General features: G+C 38.1%; 1 long non-coding RNA gene across 1 annotated transcript; it reads left to right on the forward strand.

Annotated features, from left to right (window-relative positions):
- Nucleotides 1–341: 341 nt before the first annotated feature.
- LOC117234127 lies at nt 342–1,951 on the forward strand. Its single transcript, XR_004493479.1, has 2 exons — nt 342–1,765; nt 1,844–1,951. It is a non-coding gene; the product is annotated as an uncharacterized LOC117234127 (long non-coding RNA).
- Nucleotides 1,952–16,199: the final 14,248 nt, after the last annotated feature.

A 16,199-nucleotide genomic window follows, 5' to 3' on the forward strand; every position in this document is an offset into this window, starting at 1 on the left:
CATCAAGATAATGAGTGAAATTTCACGAATAAACGCAACCACGTGTCACATTGTTGTTGAACGTTCGACAGAAAGTGGTTTTCCAACGAACGAGATTCTGTTGAGCGCGAATTATCGAAATGTGTAAAGACGTCGAAGTGTAAACGAAACTGAAGGTAAAAAGGTTGTTTGAGACGTGAGAGACGAGAACGAGATTATCAAAATCTCTCGAGAGAAAGTAACGGAACGGAACTGGAATAAGATGATCTTTACGACGTTTCGACTACCAGACGCGTATTTACGATCAAATTTATTTACCTTTACTGTTCTTAATTCGACTACAAACTCTCTATGCTCCTTTTAAAATCGAGTCTCGATTGATTCAATTGTTTGTTCGAAATTCCGTTGCGTTTAAATTACCGGAATTTCCAACCACATGAACGCGTAGATGAAAACCGAGCGTAGAAAGATTCCTTATCGTCGTAAATAGAAAGAAGCAAGAAAAAAAGCTACATGAACATACACGTTATCGATGGTCAAATGGTCGGAATTGCAGAGAAAGCAAACGAAACGAAAGGGAACAATGTTATCTTTGCGTTCCGAAGGAACAGTTTACCGTGACATTAAAGTCACATTTTTTAATCTGTGTATCAATAAGGATATTGTTGATAGTAACAATGAAACGAGGTCTCTTATCGATGAAAATATGACATCCGGGCACGTGAAACGCGTTTCGAAACGACCAATTCGAATGTAAATAGCCGATTGATGCGCATAATCACGCCGGTGCCTCTTGTATGCTGATCCATGCACGATGCTCCGAAATACACAATACGAAAGTGTGCCTCCAATTTTCTTATGCTAATACCCCGCTGTCCTCCATTCGATGGAATCCTTTTCCAAAGTGCGAGATGCGTTTAATTCGTTTCACGCGCGCTCGCAACGGGCAGCATCGTGTTTCTCTTGAAAACCGAGTCACGGATTCCGCGGGTTGCAAAATACTCGATGCATCGGTGGTATTTGCGCGTGACAAGCGTGTCATTCGAACAGCGATACACCGATGCGATGGACGATGTTTTTGGAGTTGAACGAATGACGCTTTGCTCCGAAATTGAGTTACGTACGTTTTCGGAAATTACGATTTTCCGTAGCTTCGTTGACTTTCAAATGATATTCCGCGTTCGAGGTAGAAACAAACCGTTGGATACTTTTATTTATTTATTTACTTAAAAGGGTCTTGACAAAATTCTGTCTACGCGGAATATTATCTTCTTAATTAAGATTCCGAGTGTAATTTTGCTTATATCTGATATGTTCTCGCGTAAGGCTGTGCCAAAATTTTTCTTACGTTCAATCATTTCGATGTTTACGTCGAGTACAATGTCGTGGCGAAAAAGTATACTCGCCATCGAGGAAAACAATTCCTTTTTGTTACTTAAAGTAAAATTTAGGTAGAACAATACATATATTCGTAATTTTAACACATTTCACAGTAATAACGAACTAAAGATTAATAACGACCGAGATCGAGAAACTGTGGATTAAACTATCGAGTGGTCAATGTTTTCTTAATCTAGGATCCAAGTTCCGGATTTTAGCATACGTGGATTGTGCGTTGGAAAAGTTCATAGGATTCGAAAGCCATCTTTCCGTACTATACTACAAGTAAAAGATATTCGGTCAATAAATAAATAGTCGATCGTGATGTTAATGCGAAATAAAATAAACTGTTACGAAAGTAATTTTAGAAATGAAGTTGTAACGAAGAAGAAGTCACGTCGCATAGGTGAGACAATTTTTTTCTGTTACCGATACCGTTACATACGAGATTATAATATCGGAATAAATTTCTCTTGACATCCAGAGGCGTGCAATTTGTCAATCGAAAAGTGAAAGCGTGAAAAATCGTGTCAGAACGGATGGAACAGGTTTTCAAAGAAGTTGATCGATGGGATGATTTTATCGAAACAAAGAAAAAAAAAAAAAAAAGCATAAAGAGAAGTGGCGAATTGAAAAGAGGTCAATCACGGTATAAGCGGCGAGTCGTATTAAATCAGAAATTGATATTAAGTCGTTCAAACGTTCGGTAAACAAATGGCACGTTGCCAGACTCGAAGCAATACGGCAATATACCGATTGGCAATGCACCAATTTATCACGTGATGAACTAACGAGCCAATGGATTTTATAGAACGTCACCGGTGTATTTAACCCGGGCGAATAGCGACGAATTTTAAAACTGGTTCGTCAGTGATTTGTCGCTACTTTTTTCCCTCGCGAGTAATAGCTCGATTAATTGGAGCAATTAATTCTTCAGAGGCAAATACAAAGGTATCTAGGCTCGATGAAATTTATTTTCGATGATCGATGTTTGCACAGATATTCACAGTACTACTATTTAAATATTCTGTTTATTACTATGTAAATATTCTTTAAATATACCCTCGACCTTTCCAATTCTCTCATTTTCTAATCTTTTCCCTAATTCTCTAATAATTTCCTAATCCTCGAACGAATCTTCAACTTTCGAAATGTTGACATACTCGTAAATCTTTTACTTATAGTAAATTATCAAACTTCGTTTAGGAGCCTCGTTTTCGCTTCGTCGATTCTTTTTTTCTCCTATTCTGGCCGTGAGGAAAAAGGAAGGAATAGCAACGTTCTGTCCCCTCTCCCCGTTCTGCCTCCTGTGTCCACAAAGAAAGGCAAAGTTTACGTTAGATAAGGAATTGCGTGCTGGTCGACCAAACACAGATTTCGAGCCGCTTTGTTTGGAATCGCTGACAAAGATCCAGATTATGCGGAGCCAGCATCGAGCTCGCGATAAAGGAATACATAGTTCGAAGGCCGCGGCTAGATATACCGGCTGTCCATGAAACAAAGAAACTCAAACAAAATGCAAGAATTTTTTTTGTTCTTTAATTTATCGCGTGTCGAACACGGTGCCAACTATTGGAAACGGCGTTAAAGAAGGAACAAAGGAACGATTGCAGGTAAATGGCACGTTGTACCTTTTTCGAGTTATTTTTCAAATAATTGTAAGTAGCTGAAGCAGTTGAAGTTGTTTCCTGTATTTAAAATTTAGTTTCGAATCTGTTGGTATAGAATTCTAAAGACAGGATAATAACGAGCAATTGGAATTTTTACATTGTGTAACTCGACGTGAAACAAGGAATCCGTCCCTCGGTCAAGAAGGTTGCCATCTGGGAAAGAATACTTAGCCGAGTATGTAAATAATCTTAAGGAACCGTCATAAATGTGGCATTTTTCGATCATGGCCTTTAAGTTCGTTAACTTGCAATTCGAGAGGTTCCGCAGTATTATTACCTAGCCCTGTACATTAGTTAATGAACCAGGTAATACCACAAACAGCACTCGAGGGCCGTTTTTTGTCTGTTAGCGACCTTCAATAGAGGGCGATCAGCATTAATCCTCATCCGTTAGTTTCTATCCAATTAATAGCGTTGACCGTTACTCACTTCCTTTACGAAAATCACAATCAACGAATCCGCTTGTTTTGTGCGCTGTACACACTCATCAGTAGTTTTTTCTTCGTGACGTGACTGTCGCCAAATCTTACTTGCTAGTTACAATTCTCGCGGAACATATGGTGACTTGCTAACAACGCTTTATACTGAAAACATCTTACAAAGCTAGTTACAATTCTCGCGGAATACATGGTGACTTGCTAACAACGCTTTATACTGAAAACATCTTACAAAGCTAGTTACAATTCTAGCAGAACATATGGTGATTTGCTAACAACGCTTTGTACTGAAAACATCTTACAAAGCTATTGGGTTGGCAACTAAGTGATTGCGGATTTTGCCATTAGGCGGTATTGATAAAATCCGCAATCACTTAGTTTCCAACCCAATAGTTACAATTATCGTTGAATACATTCTAACTTGCAATCAAATCTTTGCATTTTCGCAATTTGACGCATTTGTCATATAGGAAGTTGTTAAGAATTAAGTGTTATTTCAATTGTTAACCAAATTAATATTAATCAACCACCTCTATTCTCTTAACCGAAATAGGGGATCGACTGAATTCGTGGCGTCGATTGTTTAATCGTAACGGGAATTTACGCTTCTCGTTGACGCGTTATCTCGCGAACGGTCGAACAGGAGTAATTTGAAAAAAATTGTGAAGGAAGTTTGAAGTTCTTTTTTTCTTCGATCCAAAGATCTCCAAGCATTCTATTTTAAACGTTCCTCTGAAAGGATCAATTTCATCGAATCTCCGCCGTAACGTTACAAACGAGTTTCTCGGAAATCAAACTGATCAACTCCATTTGTTTCGTTTCTTAATTTCATTACGCGATACAATTAACATTACGATTAACAGTCGATTATCGAGAAACAAAGGATTTATTAGGTTGTCGGAAAAGTTTCTTTCGTTTCATAAGGAAATAATAGACGCACAATGTTTTTTGTTTTATATTAGTTTATTGAATTATGCACGAACGTAATAATAGAAATAGAACAAAATGGATCATACTTAATTCAATAAAATAATATAAAACAGAAATCGTTGTTCATCTATTATCATCTTATCAAACCAAAGAAACTTTTCGGACAAACTAATACTTCCACACATTCATATGGCATAAATAATGGCCGATTCTAAAGTAAATTTAAAAACCAACGCTCGTAACATCTCAATACTTTTTTACAATCTCAATTTACGGAGTCGTGAGCAATGCGAGTTCTTAATATCATAATTATTATACTACGACCATATTGGGGACGAACGTCGCTCAATGTATGTTTTTTCTCGGTCAGTAGCACGGTACAGCTCGAATTACTTAAATAAATAGGGAGCACACCAGGGTGCTGATTATGGTCTCGTCTAATCCTAATGGATAGAACCCTCGAAAATGCGTGGCACGAGGCTTTTTCATGGAACCAAGCAAGGTCACGCGAACCCTCTTGGACCCGTTGTTAGCTAAAGAATGCAAGATAAGATACAAAACCACTGAATATCCTCCGTGAACCACTTCCTCGTTCTAGAATTTCGTGCGGCTACTGCGTCGAACGCTCTCGATTCTTTCTTTCTTCCCTTCTTCTGATCCAAGAGATTTTAACATACAACGACATTCGAGTCCTTTCGAAGTACGACCTGCAGCGTTCGACGGTTCCACAGTTTTACGATTTTTATCTATTTACCGAATGTCCAGCTGGACAAATTGTAAGGTATAAATTAAGTAATAAAAAAGAAAAAAAGAACGATTTTTATCTCGTTTCGTGTCATTTAACGCTAGAACTACCGATAGTTAACACGAAGCTATTTCGATAATAGAATATTTGTATATCTCTTGATTTATTACTTCCTTACAGAAGCAATTCCAAGTTATGTTGTACATTTTTGGTATTATTAATCCATCTGGAATCCCTAAACGAGGGTTGACACATTTATAAAATTGTAGAACCAGTCATTTTGACTGCTGTGGTACTGTTAGTGTTAGCATCTAGCGATCTAGCGATCGATCCGGAATTTTCCTGATAACTGATATCGTTATGTGGAATGATACGCGGTAAAAATTTTACAAACTTGTGGGAAGTTGTAGAAAACGAGGAAACTGGTTAATTGGGGCTCGATAAACAGATTGCAGGACCCTTTTACGCTTTAGGACAAGTACCAGTAATTTTCACTGGTATTGGTATAAGTAGCCTTGCTACAAAATTATTTTGAGTTCGAATGCATAAAAAACAAAATAAAATTCATTATATTATTCTTTTAGTTATCGTTGCTAAAGTCATTACATCATTGCTACTGCGACCTTTAGGAATTTCGTCTATTTGACTCCAGTCTCCTTTAGTTATTTACCACACTTTCGCATCTCTTTTAAATCTCGCGAAAACGTAAGCAAATATCCGTAGCAAGTTAATTTCGATATTTAACCAACGGTAGTGAAATCGGGTCAACTATAACGATCCAAATGAAATTTCATCCCTTAGAATTTTGTATCTTTATCCAAATAAAATTTCTAACCGAGACTAATCTAACAGCAAAGATATCGATCGATCCTAGAATTTCTACTAATCTGTAGGAAGCTTAATCAGTAGCTTAATTTACCACTGTAGGATCAATCACGCGATATCGAACCGTCTAATACGATCTCTGTTCATAAACACATCATGTCGAACAGTAGAAAACAAGGCTATCCGCATGGAAGACTTCTTTTTAAAACTAATCGTTTTTATATCTCGCAAAAATTATCTATGTATTCCGAGAAACTTATCTAATCCCGTAGAAACGTGATCGTTTAATCGTTTTCAGTAACGCGAAAACGAATTCTTCGGCCTCGTTACCCCCTTCCCTCCTCCCTCCCTCGCTTACTCGTACGTCGTTCAAATAAAATTCGAACGATGCCAAAGTCCAAGAAATAAAAGCCGATAAAATATCTTCAGATTGAACCGAAAGCCACCCTTCGAGGAATAACGGAGATTCGCAAGAAACCGCGTGTCTTATCGTTGCGAAAGGTGTTGGCCATTTAAATGGCGGCTAAGGTTCGCTGGCAATTTCTCCGCAATAAATACGCACGTGACATTCTACGCAGTAGCTTCTGTCGTGCTTAACCCAGAATCGCTCGATTATATGCGCAGCAAGTATTACGGGGCAAGTTCGTTGTCCTCTCTTTCGTGTTGCTGCCCTCTCGTTCGTTATATTAGCGTTATCCCACGCCGCTTTGTTTTCAGTTTATCTTGGGGATGCAGTAGAGAAGTAGCGATGGCGTCGATTCTTGCTTGATCCTGGATTAATCCAGGACGCCGAATCGCGTACGTTTAACAGACAACGAGACGAGCTTTCATCGACTACTCGTTGTTGCAAGAATCGGACAAAGTCGCCAGATGCTTTCGAAAGGATTAAATGACTTATCGACTAAATGGACATTCTGAAAATCTTGATGAACACCACTGTGTGATCTTTAGTCAGTCGTATTTTTCTGTATTGTACAGGGTATGACAGAACACGTGGCACCGTGTCGTACATCTAAAAACAATGGAGAATAAAGGATTCGTATAAACGTTTTCTTTTTTTTTTAATGATTTAATTTCTACTTTACAATTTACATTTGGTAAATTTTTCTAACTTGATCGTATAAACGTATGCTCTATGTGTGGTGGTTGGTGCGAGATATAACGAACGTTGTTAAATGCAACGTCTATGGAAAATGTTGAAATACCGAGGTTCGGAATAGAACAGGCTCTGCAACAAATTCAGGAAATACCAGCGACTATTCAGAGTGTAACTGGATCCATGATAACAAGTCTACAGACTTGCCTTGAAATTCCACATCATTTAATAATAGAGAATAACATCATTAAATAAAATAGACAAACTCGAAGATGGTATCCCGCTGGGGGTAACCATGCATATGTTATTTAGCAATTAAGCTAGAAAAATTTAAAATTCTAAAGTACAAGTTAGATAATAAAAAGAAAAAGAAAAATTTTGAACATTTTCTAGTAGGTAATTAATTAAAAAAATAGGTAATTTAGTAGGCAAAGTCAAAACAGAAAATAAGTTGTATCTCATACACGAAGACAGACGCAACGTGTGTGTCTACATGAACTTTTTTCCTTGTTTTTAAGTGCACAAACATCCCACGTATTCTGTTACATCCTGTATTTTACTCAGGTTGGGTACCTGAATATCATCTCGCGTTAATGTACATCGATATTACAATTCTGCAAAAGACGTTTGAGATTGAAATTGAAAGTTGAATTGGATTTAAAGATAACAGTGTTTTTGTATGGAAATTTTGTGTCGAATTAAAATTCTAATTTGAAATTAGCACACGAAAGCAGCAATTGGCAGATTTAAAAGCGTTCTGTTACATCCTGTATTTTACTCAGGTTGGGTATCTGAATATCATCTCGCGTTAATGTACATCGATATTACAATTCTGCAAAAGACGTTTGAGATTGAAATTGAAAGTTGAATTGGATTCAAAGATAACAGTGTTTTTGTATGGAAATTTTGTGTCGAATTAAAATTCTAATTTGAAATTAGCATGCGAAAGCAGCAATTAGCAGATTTAAAAGCGTTCTGTTACATCCTGTATTTTACTCAGGTTGGGTACCTGAATATCATCTCGCGTTAATGTACATCGATATTACAATTCTGCAAAAGACGTTTGAGATTGAAATTGAAAGTTGAATTGGATTTAAAGATAACAGTGTTTTTGTATGGAAATTTTGTGTCGAATTAAAATTCTAATTTGAAATTAGCATGCGAAAGCAGCAATTGGCAGATTTAAAAGCGTTCTGTTACATCCTGTATTTTACTCAGGTTGGGTATCTGAATATCATCTCGCGTTAATGTACATCGATATTACAATTCTGCAAAAGACGTTTGAGATTGAAATTGAAAGTTGAATTGGATTCAAAGATAACAGTGTTTTTGTATGGAAATTTTGTGTCGAATTAAAATTCTAATTTGAAATTAGCATGCGAAAGCAGCAATTAGCAGATTTAAAAGCGTTCTGTTACATCCTGTATTTTACTCAGGTTGGGTACCTGAATATCATCTCGCGTTAATGTACATCGATATTACAATTCTGCAAAAGACGTTTGAGATTGAAACTGAAAGTTGAATTGAATTCAAAGATAACAGTGTTTTTGTATGGAAATTTTGTGTCGAATTAAAATTCTAATTTGAAATTAGCACACGAAAGCAGCAATTGGCAGATTTAAAAGCGTTCTGTTACATCCTGTATTTTACTCAGGATAGGTACCTGAACATCATCTCGCGTTAATGTACATCGATATTACAATTCTGCAAAAGACGTTTGAGATTGAAATTGAAAGTTGAATTGGATTTAAAGATAACAGTGTTTTTGTATGGAAATTTTGTGTCGAATTAAAATTCTAATTTGAAATTAGCATGCGAAAGCAGCAATTGGCAGATTTAAAAGCAGTCACGAGGGTACCGGCGCCATCGCTAGGGAAAAGCAAGCACACAACCACCTTGTGTCACTCGTCTGTCTTCCCTTTCTGCCCGGGTTCTGGCACTGTTCTTCTTGTTTCTGTTGCCCTCTCACGCGCCTCCCTCTCGCGTTTCTCCTTTTTTCTCTCTTCGACCTGCCTTTTTGCTCCCTTTCCCTTCACGTCCGCTGCGGGAGTCGTGCTTAATTCGAGCCACTCCCGCTGTTTATTTGCACGTTTTAACTGCAAAGTCCTCCATTGCTGCGCACAATGCTGCGAACGACCCTCGAACGCTGTGTATACTCGTTCTCTTATCCAACGATCAGCTCGTTCCGTTGGAACATTCGACTCACCTCGAAACTTTCCAGTCGAAACGCAGTTCGATCGTTCCGATCTGACGTTCCTGATCGCGAATGAAGTCGTTCGGAGAACTGCAGAGAAACGGAGTTCCCATCGGGGATGAAAGATGTTTCCGATACGTTGTATTGCGACGTATTGTTTCGAGTTAGAGAAGAACATCTTTATTTTTTTTTTATTATTTAATTTGTACTTTACAATTCGCCCAGCTGGATATTTGGTAAATTTTTCGAAGCTAATATTCGTTCATCGTACTCGAAATGAAACCGAATTGCTTTATTTAATTACGAATACGTTTGTCGATTTATTGTCATATTTATTTCATCGTTATTTTATTATTCAATTGTGTCAGGGCCTTCTTGCACAATTCCGCGTTGTTATATTCATTGTTAGGAAAGAAATTCGTTTCGAACGTATGAAAACAGGTGTGTCGAAGTAATTATTCTGCATCCCAATTTTACAATTCGTATATTTCCGAATTATTATTATTACGTCAATTAAGAATAGATATCTTCTCTATCTTTATTTTTGGTATCTTCGTGTTATTTTATCTCATTCGAAGTAGCGTACATTTCCTATAAATGCGGCAAACGTAGTAGTAGCACGTAACACGATCTTCGTAGGGAGATTTTTCTAGCGACCAAGAACTGTAAAAGCAAAGTAGTAGAATTTTTTGAAAGGAAGGAAAACGCAAGAAACTTATCGCGCCGGCCAAGGCGATAAATGGCCGCTTCGATAACGTGGAATACCAGCGGTCGTTTAACACAGAAGCCAGCACTTTCCTAGAAAGTCCCCGACCGATAGCGGTAGTTTCTTGAACTGTCGGATTTCGTGTAACAACCATTTCTACGTGGTAAAGGGATTACGTGAGACCACCCATGGGAACGCGTATGGAAGGGATTTCCATGGCTCCTCGTTTTACACGCGGCATAACTCAACCGCTCTTCAAAAATGCGCATAAACGTCCCCACGTTTTTATCTCGATCGTTAAAAATTAATAATCGCGTGAGGATAAAAGTCAAAGGGAATCGACAAATACCTTCGAAAGCGTGAAAAATTCATTTCTCTCGTTATTAATCGTGTACCATTCTTACGGTGTTTTGCCTTTTTTATTCGATCGATTTAGACTCGTTTCTTTTTTTCTTTTTTTTTAATTATTTCAAACGAAGAATTCTACCAAAACGAGTATAAAACAGTAAGTCGTTGAATGAGTTTCGAGTTAAGGAGATGCGAAAAAGAAGATTGATACTAGATAGTTCCAAAAGTTCCTTGCGTTTGATAAGGAAATAACAGATGCGTAACATTTGTCGTTTTATATTTATTTCACCGAATCACGTATGATCCATTTCGTTCTATTGCTACAAAATGTATAATTCAACAAAACAGTATAAATCTTTCAGCGTTGGAATAGAAGAATATTTTTCTGCACTGTTAATCCTTCGCTTCTTACCATAACCGAGATCAAATGCTCTGTTAAACGTAAACTGAAACAGGGAATACGTATACCTTCGTCACTGAAAAATTTCATGTACAATTTGCAACGAATAATTCGCATTTCGTAAGATCTGTGTAAACTTTTGGAATGTAGCTGGAAGCGTAAGATCGCTGTAAGATCCGAGCGTTAACATATTAAAAGTCTGTCAAATCACAGGTCCCTGTGGACTAATCTTCGTTCACCTGCAATTATTATCAATCTCGTTTATATCGACCAACGCTATACCGACTTCGTCAATACGTAGTTTCCCAAGATAAAGTCAGACGCTAGATTAGATTAAATACTTCCATTTAGACTACATTACGTTTTCTATATTTTCAATAATAATCAGCGAGTGTCCGAATACTTGACGTACAGTAGCGTAGCTTTGAAGCACATCAAACGCTCCGACAAATATTTCAACTTCAGCTGCGAGTCCGCAAACCAAAGCTCAATAGAACAAAATATTACAGCTACGTGACAACGTTGGGGTTCGCGAAAGAACGAAACAGATGGGAAGAGAAGAGAAGAAAGAGAAGAGAAGAGAGAAGAGAAGAGAAGTAAGAGAAGAGAAGAAGAGAAGAGAAGAGAGGAGAACACGCTGGATTCTAGCATCGTGCACGCCTCGTCGCAGTGGCACGTTTGTCAGTTCGGAATTACCCAATGTATTTTCCACGCTGGCTCGGCTGTCGCCTCTCGGTTTCGGGCATTGTGCGCGTTTGACCTAGCCATCGAGCCACGTGCTCCGCCTCTTCCGTCTCCTCTGCCTCCCTCGATTCTCCTTCCCTGCCTTTAACTCGACCGCCTCACGCCCCCGCGATTCTCTTATCTTTTCCCCGAGATTAGCTCGCTGCGCAGTTTGCACGTCGATGCACCGTGTTGTGCTGGCGCGAGCAACAGGGAACAAAGGACACAACGTGGAAAACGCCTTCTTCTTCGTATCCTTCCTCGTCTTATTCTTTGTCTCGCCTCTCTTCCATCGACTCTCGCGAAGAATTCCGACCAGGGGTTGTGCTTTTCGACGATGCTCCACGACGAATTTAATTAATATTTCCACGTGTTGCTTTTTTCTTCTTCGAAACGCTCGACGTTCGTCAAATTGTGTTTGAGTTTATGGGTGGAGCGTGTTTGCTAAGGTCTGTTTGCTTTAGTCTTGTTGTCTGGCGGATTAAGGACCCACTAAATTGCCGAGTTTCTAACTATGTGACGATCTAAATACGTACTTATTTGGGATATCCGCTTGGTGAGTTGGTTTACAAGGTCTCCGGATGATCGATTATCGTCGCTATACAGCGTCGCGTTTGCTAGTAAGGTTTAGCAGTACGGAGAAGAAGAAGTGTTTCTGTCGTCTGTAAAACTTAGTTTCGACACCGATGGTCGCATTTGTACGCGAAGTTTAAGCGTAAGACAGATCGCTGTTTGGCATCGATAGTGGTGCAACTTAAATTAAAAACTTAAATTAAAATTAAAAAATGTACGTTTTCGAGAAGGAGATGCTTCTTAAAATTTTTTTTCTTTTTTTTTTTTTTATTTATCTGTTGAAATTACAATCAATTCTCGCGTTGAGAATTTTCAGTAATTTTTCTGCCGTGGCGCAGTGACATGGCTGTTTATTTATAATAAGTTAATGCTTATTATAGATAAGTATAATTTATAAGTATTATAAGTAAGTGCATATGCTTAATTTGGATAACTAAATGAATCTAGCGTTTAGGTCTAGCGGGTAGTGCCTCTTCAGCCTGCGAATCTGGTCCGTCGTATCAAGTGATTAGGGAGTTTCGGTGTTTGTTCACTCTTTTGCTATATCTGTCGCTATATGCTTCTTAAAATTGACGAAGAGACGTTGGCGACTCGTTTCAACGATTTAGAGCGTAAGGCTGACTTAACGCAGCATACGACACTGTTCGCGAAAGCGGTACGATGTTCCGCTTGTAGCGTGACAAAACAACGGAAGATGAGCCAGTGTTGCGAAACTAACGCGAAATTGATAGCGGCGTAAATACGTAATCAGTTTGCCGTCTGACGCGAAACTCATGGAATTATAAATATACCGTTTCACGGGATGAAAATAGGAACATAACGTAGGCCTTCTGCTCGATAAAAGCAAATTTCAAATGTTCTAGACTACGCGATGCCGCTATCGCTGCCAAGCGTGCAACCATACTCTCTCATCGAAGATTCGAAATCTAATAAAATTGCTTTCCCATCAGCGTTTTCAAATAAACGAATCTTCTTCAACGATACGAAGATGCGACCGTGTCTTCTTCGTCGGCACACAGCTCAGGCTTTCTTTTTCTTCCTCTTGGACGAAGCGACGTGCGCGAAACGGTATACGTGGAAAGCAGCCAGACACGAAGGTAAAACGTGACTTGGGTATAATATCGTTCCCTTTCTCGACTTTGTTCGATACCCCGAGTGCTCGAACACTTGGTTTCCTCCGGGTCTGACGGACGTCTGATGTTCAAGGCCGAAGAAAACGTGCCGCGTGGCGATCCGGAATCGAACGGCGAATTCTAGTAGACCGTTCTCTGAATGGCGATACGCGATCAAGGTTGCACGATGGCTCCTGCCGGTCTCCGAGAAACGATCCAGATATCTAACGGCTTTCCATAGCGTGACGTGGTCGCGATCAAGGTTCAAGAACCGATTATCTCGCGGTTTGATACTCCACGTATCGTGATTCAGCAGGTTTTTAATAATAATTAATAATAATTCTTACACGTGTATTTATATATTTGCATAGAGGATGAGTCGATACGCAGAGTACCGCTCGAGGTAACTATCGTAGCGATTTTAATTTCTATCTTGTGTTTTCCGAGGTATCAAGGTGACTTGGGATTTTCTAAATGGCACGGTATATTTTTGGTAACACAGAGTATATTTTAGTCGATCCGGCTGGACATTCTGTGAAAAACATGTTAATTTATTTATACAGGAATATCATTAACTTAGAGTTATTAAGATAGTTTAATTTAATAATTCGTTGAATTTAACTTACGAAAGATAAGGAGAGACGCGAGACGATATTCTTGCGTTTGCGTTGTCTTCGTCCTCCATACGTTCAATTTGACAGGCTAAGATTAAAATCATCCGCTAAATTAATGGCTTCTCGGTATAAATAGGTTAATACTTTTTTGTAGAGAATGTCCAGTAGCATCGACTGATCTTACGAAAGATACACCGTGCCATTTAGTATACTCAATGTCACCTTGGTACGTCAGAAAAGTAAGATATTAGAAGTTAAAATTGCGTTCGTCCGATAAGCCGCAGCGAAGTGCAACGTAATTCATTTAACACGTTTTTTTAATAAATTCAATAGATAGCCAGCTATTTTAGATAGTACGTCTTATTGACTCACCTTGTATACATTATGTCGAATCAACCGCAAAGTTCTGTCACGTTTTTCTTATCTTATTCTATTCTCGTTTTTGACGAAGAAATTAATCGAAGATTAAGGAGGAAGAAGACGAGAATTTTTACAGAATTTTCACGTTCGATGTTTCGTGGGCAAATAGATTTTCGTACTCTCCGTAACGAAGCTGTATCCTTCGCGTACACGTGTCTATTTTTTTTTTTTTTTTTATACTCTTCCAGATCTTTAAAAATTCTGAAGAACATTCCAAGATGCTTATCGAGGTCTTTAGCACGTTTTATATACAATCGGTATATCGAAATTGCACGGAATTAAGTTTACGAGATCTTAAAACAGCGCTTCTCGAACGGTCTCTATGTTTTGTAATTTTTCACCTTGAGGTTGCACGCTTTCAACACGAATCTTTATTTTCACGTTCGTACAATGTTCAAACAAACGGTCCAGGCCGTGTCTCCTAACCTTGTCCTCCTTTCTTAAATCCTCGCTCTCCAAAAAATCTCGTCCTTCTCTAAACAAACTCTTGCAAAACCCGAGCCCATCATCCTCCGCTTCCTGCAGCTCGCAGCAAAAAGCAGATCCACCGGTTGTCACTTACGTAACTGCGATCCAGGTCCGCACGATACGTCACTCCGCAACAGCCCTCTCGCTTATCAAAATGATTACGTTTCATCGTTTTTCCTCTTTCTCACAGCTTGTTCGCGAGAATTTATTTCAAGATAATTCGTTAAAGAATACGAGAAGCAGGAACTTCGTATTCGAGATAGTACTGTTCTTCGAGAGATTTCCTACATATCGAAACAATTATGTATGACGTATCGTGTTTTTTCTTCTCAGTTTTTCAACGACAATTTATTTACGTACACATATTGTTTCCTGTTAAAGTTTCTTGCGATCGATCACGCATTGGCGATTACAGGTAAGTTTGACGACCTTGTTTAACGACTTGAATGCAATTTAACGTTTACATATTCGTTGATTAAAATCGATCGAGGATTTTACGCGAATCAGGAAGCTTCGAGTGAACGTAACGCTACTGTTCCAGAGATTTCCTGGTTATCGTAATAACAACGATGTTTCTGTATTCTTTTGATTGAGGTCACGCGGACCAGGAATTTTAGATTCGACGTATTTTCTTCGACAGATTCTTCGATTGTAAAAATAATTACGATGTTTCACGTTTTTTCTCTGCTCGGTTCTTCAACGAGGTTTTATATATTCCTCGATTAAGATCACACGGATCAGCAACTCTGCATTCAATTTATTCTTCCAGAGAATTCCCAGTTATCGAATTAATTACAGTGTTTCGTGTTTTTCCCTTGCTCAGTTTTTCAATGAGAATTTATGGATTCCCTGATTAAGATTACGTGAACTAGCAACTCTTTGTTTTACAGTCGGGGACAAAAATAAACGGACAGATAGCAAAAGTAATATCAGTGAAGTTTAATTGATCTAATACCAGTTTTATATACTCGAGTTTTATCTATTATGCGAAATACGTGGCACTCGTTTCTGTTGCTCGTTGCACGGAACGATATCTAATGAAATTTTTTTTTCTTTATTATTTATTAAAATTACAATCAATTCTCGCGTTGAGAATTTTCAGTAATTTTTCTGGCGTGGCGCAACGACATGGCTAATTATTTATAATAAGTTAATACTTATTATAGATAAGTGTAATTTATAAGTAAGTATTATAAACAAGTAAATATTACTTAATTTAGATAACTAATTGAATCTAGCGATCTAATGAAATGACACGCAAAACTAACGAAAAGATTCGTTCTATCCGGCTTCGATTATCAGATATGACGAATTTTCTGTCTCGATTTCCTGTCGTTTATTAAGTTGTCCGAAATGTTTCTTTCGTTTTATAGGGAAATAATAGGCGCACAATGTTTTTCGTTTTATATTATCGAATTATGCGCAAACGCAATAATAGAAATATAAGGAAATGGATCATACCTAATTCGATAAAATAATATAAAACAGAAATTGTTGTTCGTCTATCAATCGAAAGAAACTTTTCGGACAACCTAATAATTACCTTTTAGAAAATGTTGCGAATAATCTGGGATTTCAA

This window comes from Bombus vosnesenskii, unplaced genomic scaffold (assembly GCF_011952255.1).
Source record: "Bombus vosnesenskii isolate JDL3184/JDL3185 unplaced genomic scaffold, Bvos_JDL3184-5_v1.1 scf7180000013302, whole genome shotgun sequence".
Lineage (NCBI taxonomy): Eukaryota > Metazoa > Arthropoda > Insecta > Hymenoptera > Apidae > Bombus > Bombus vosnesenskii.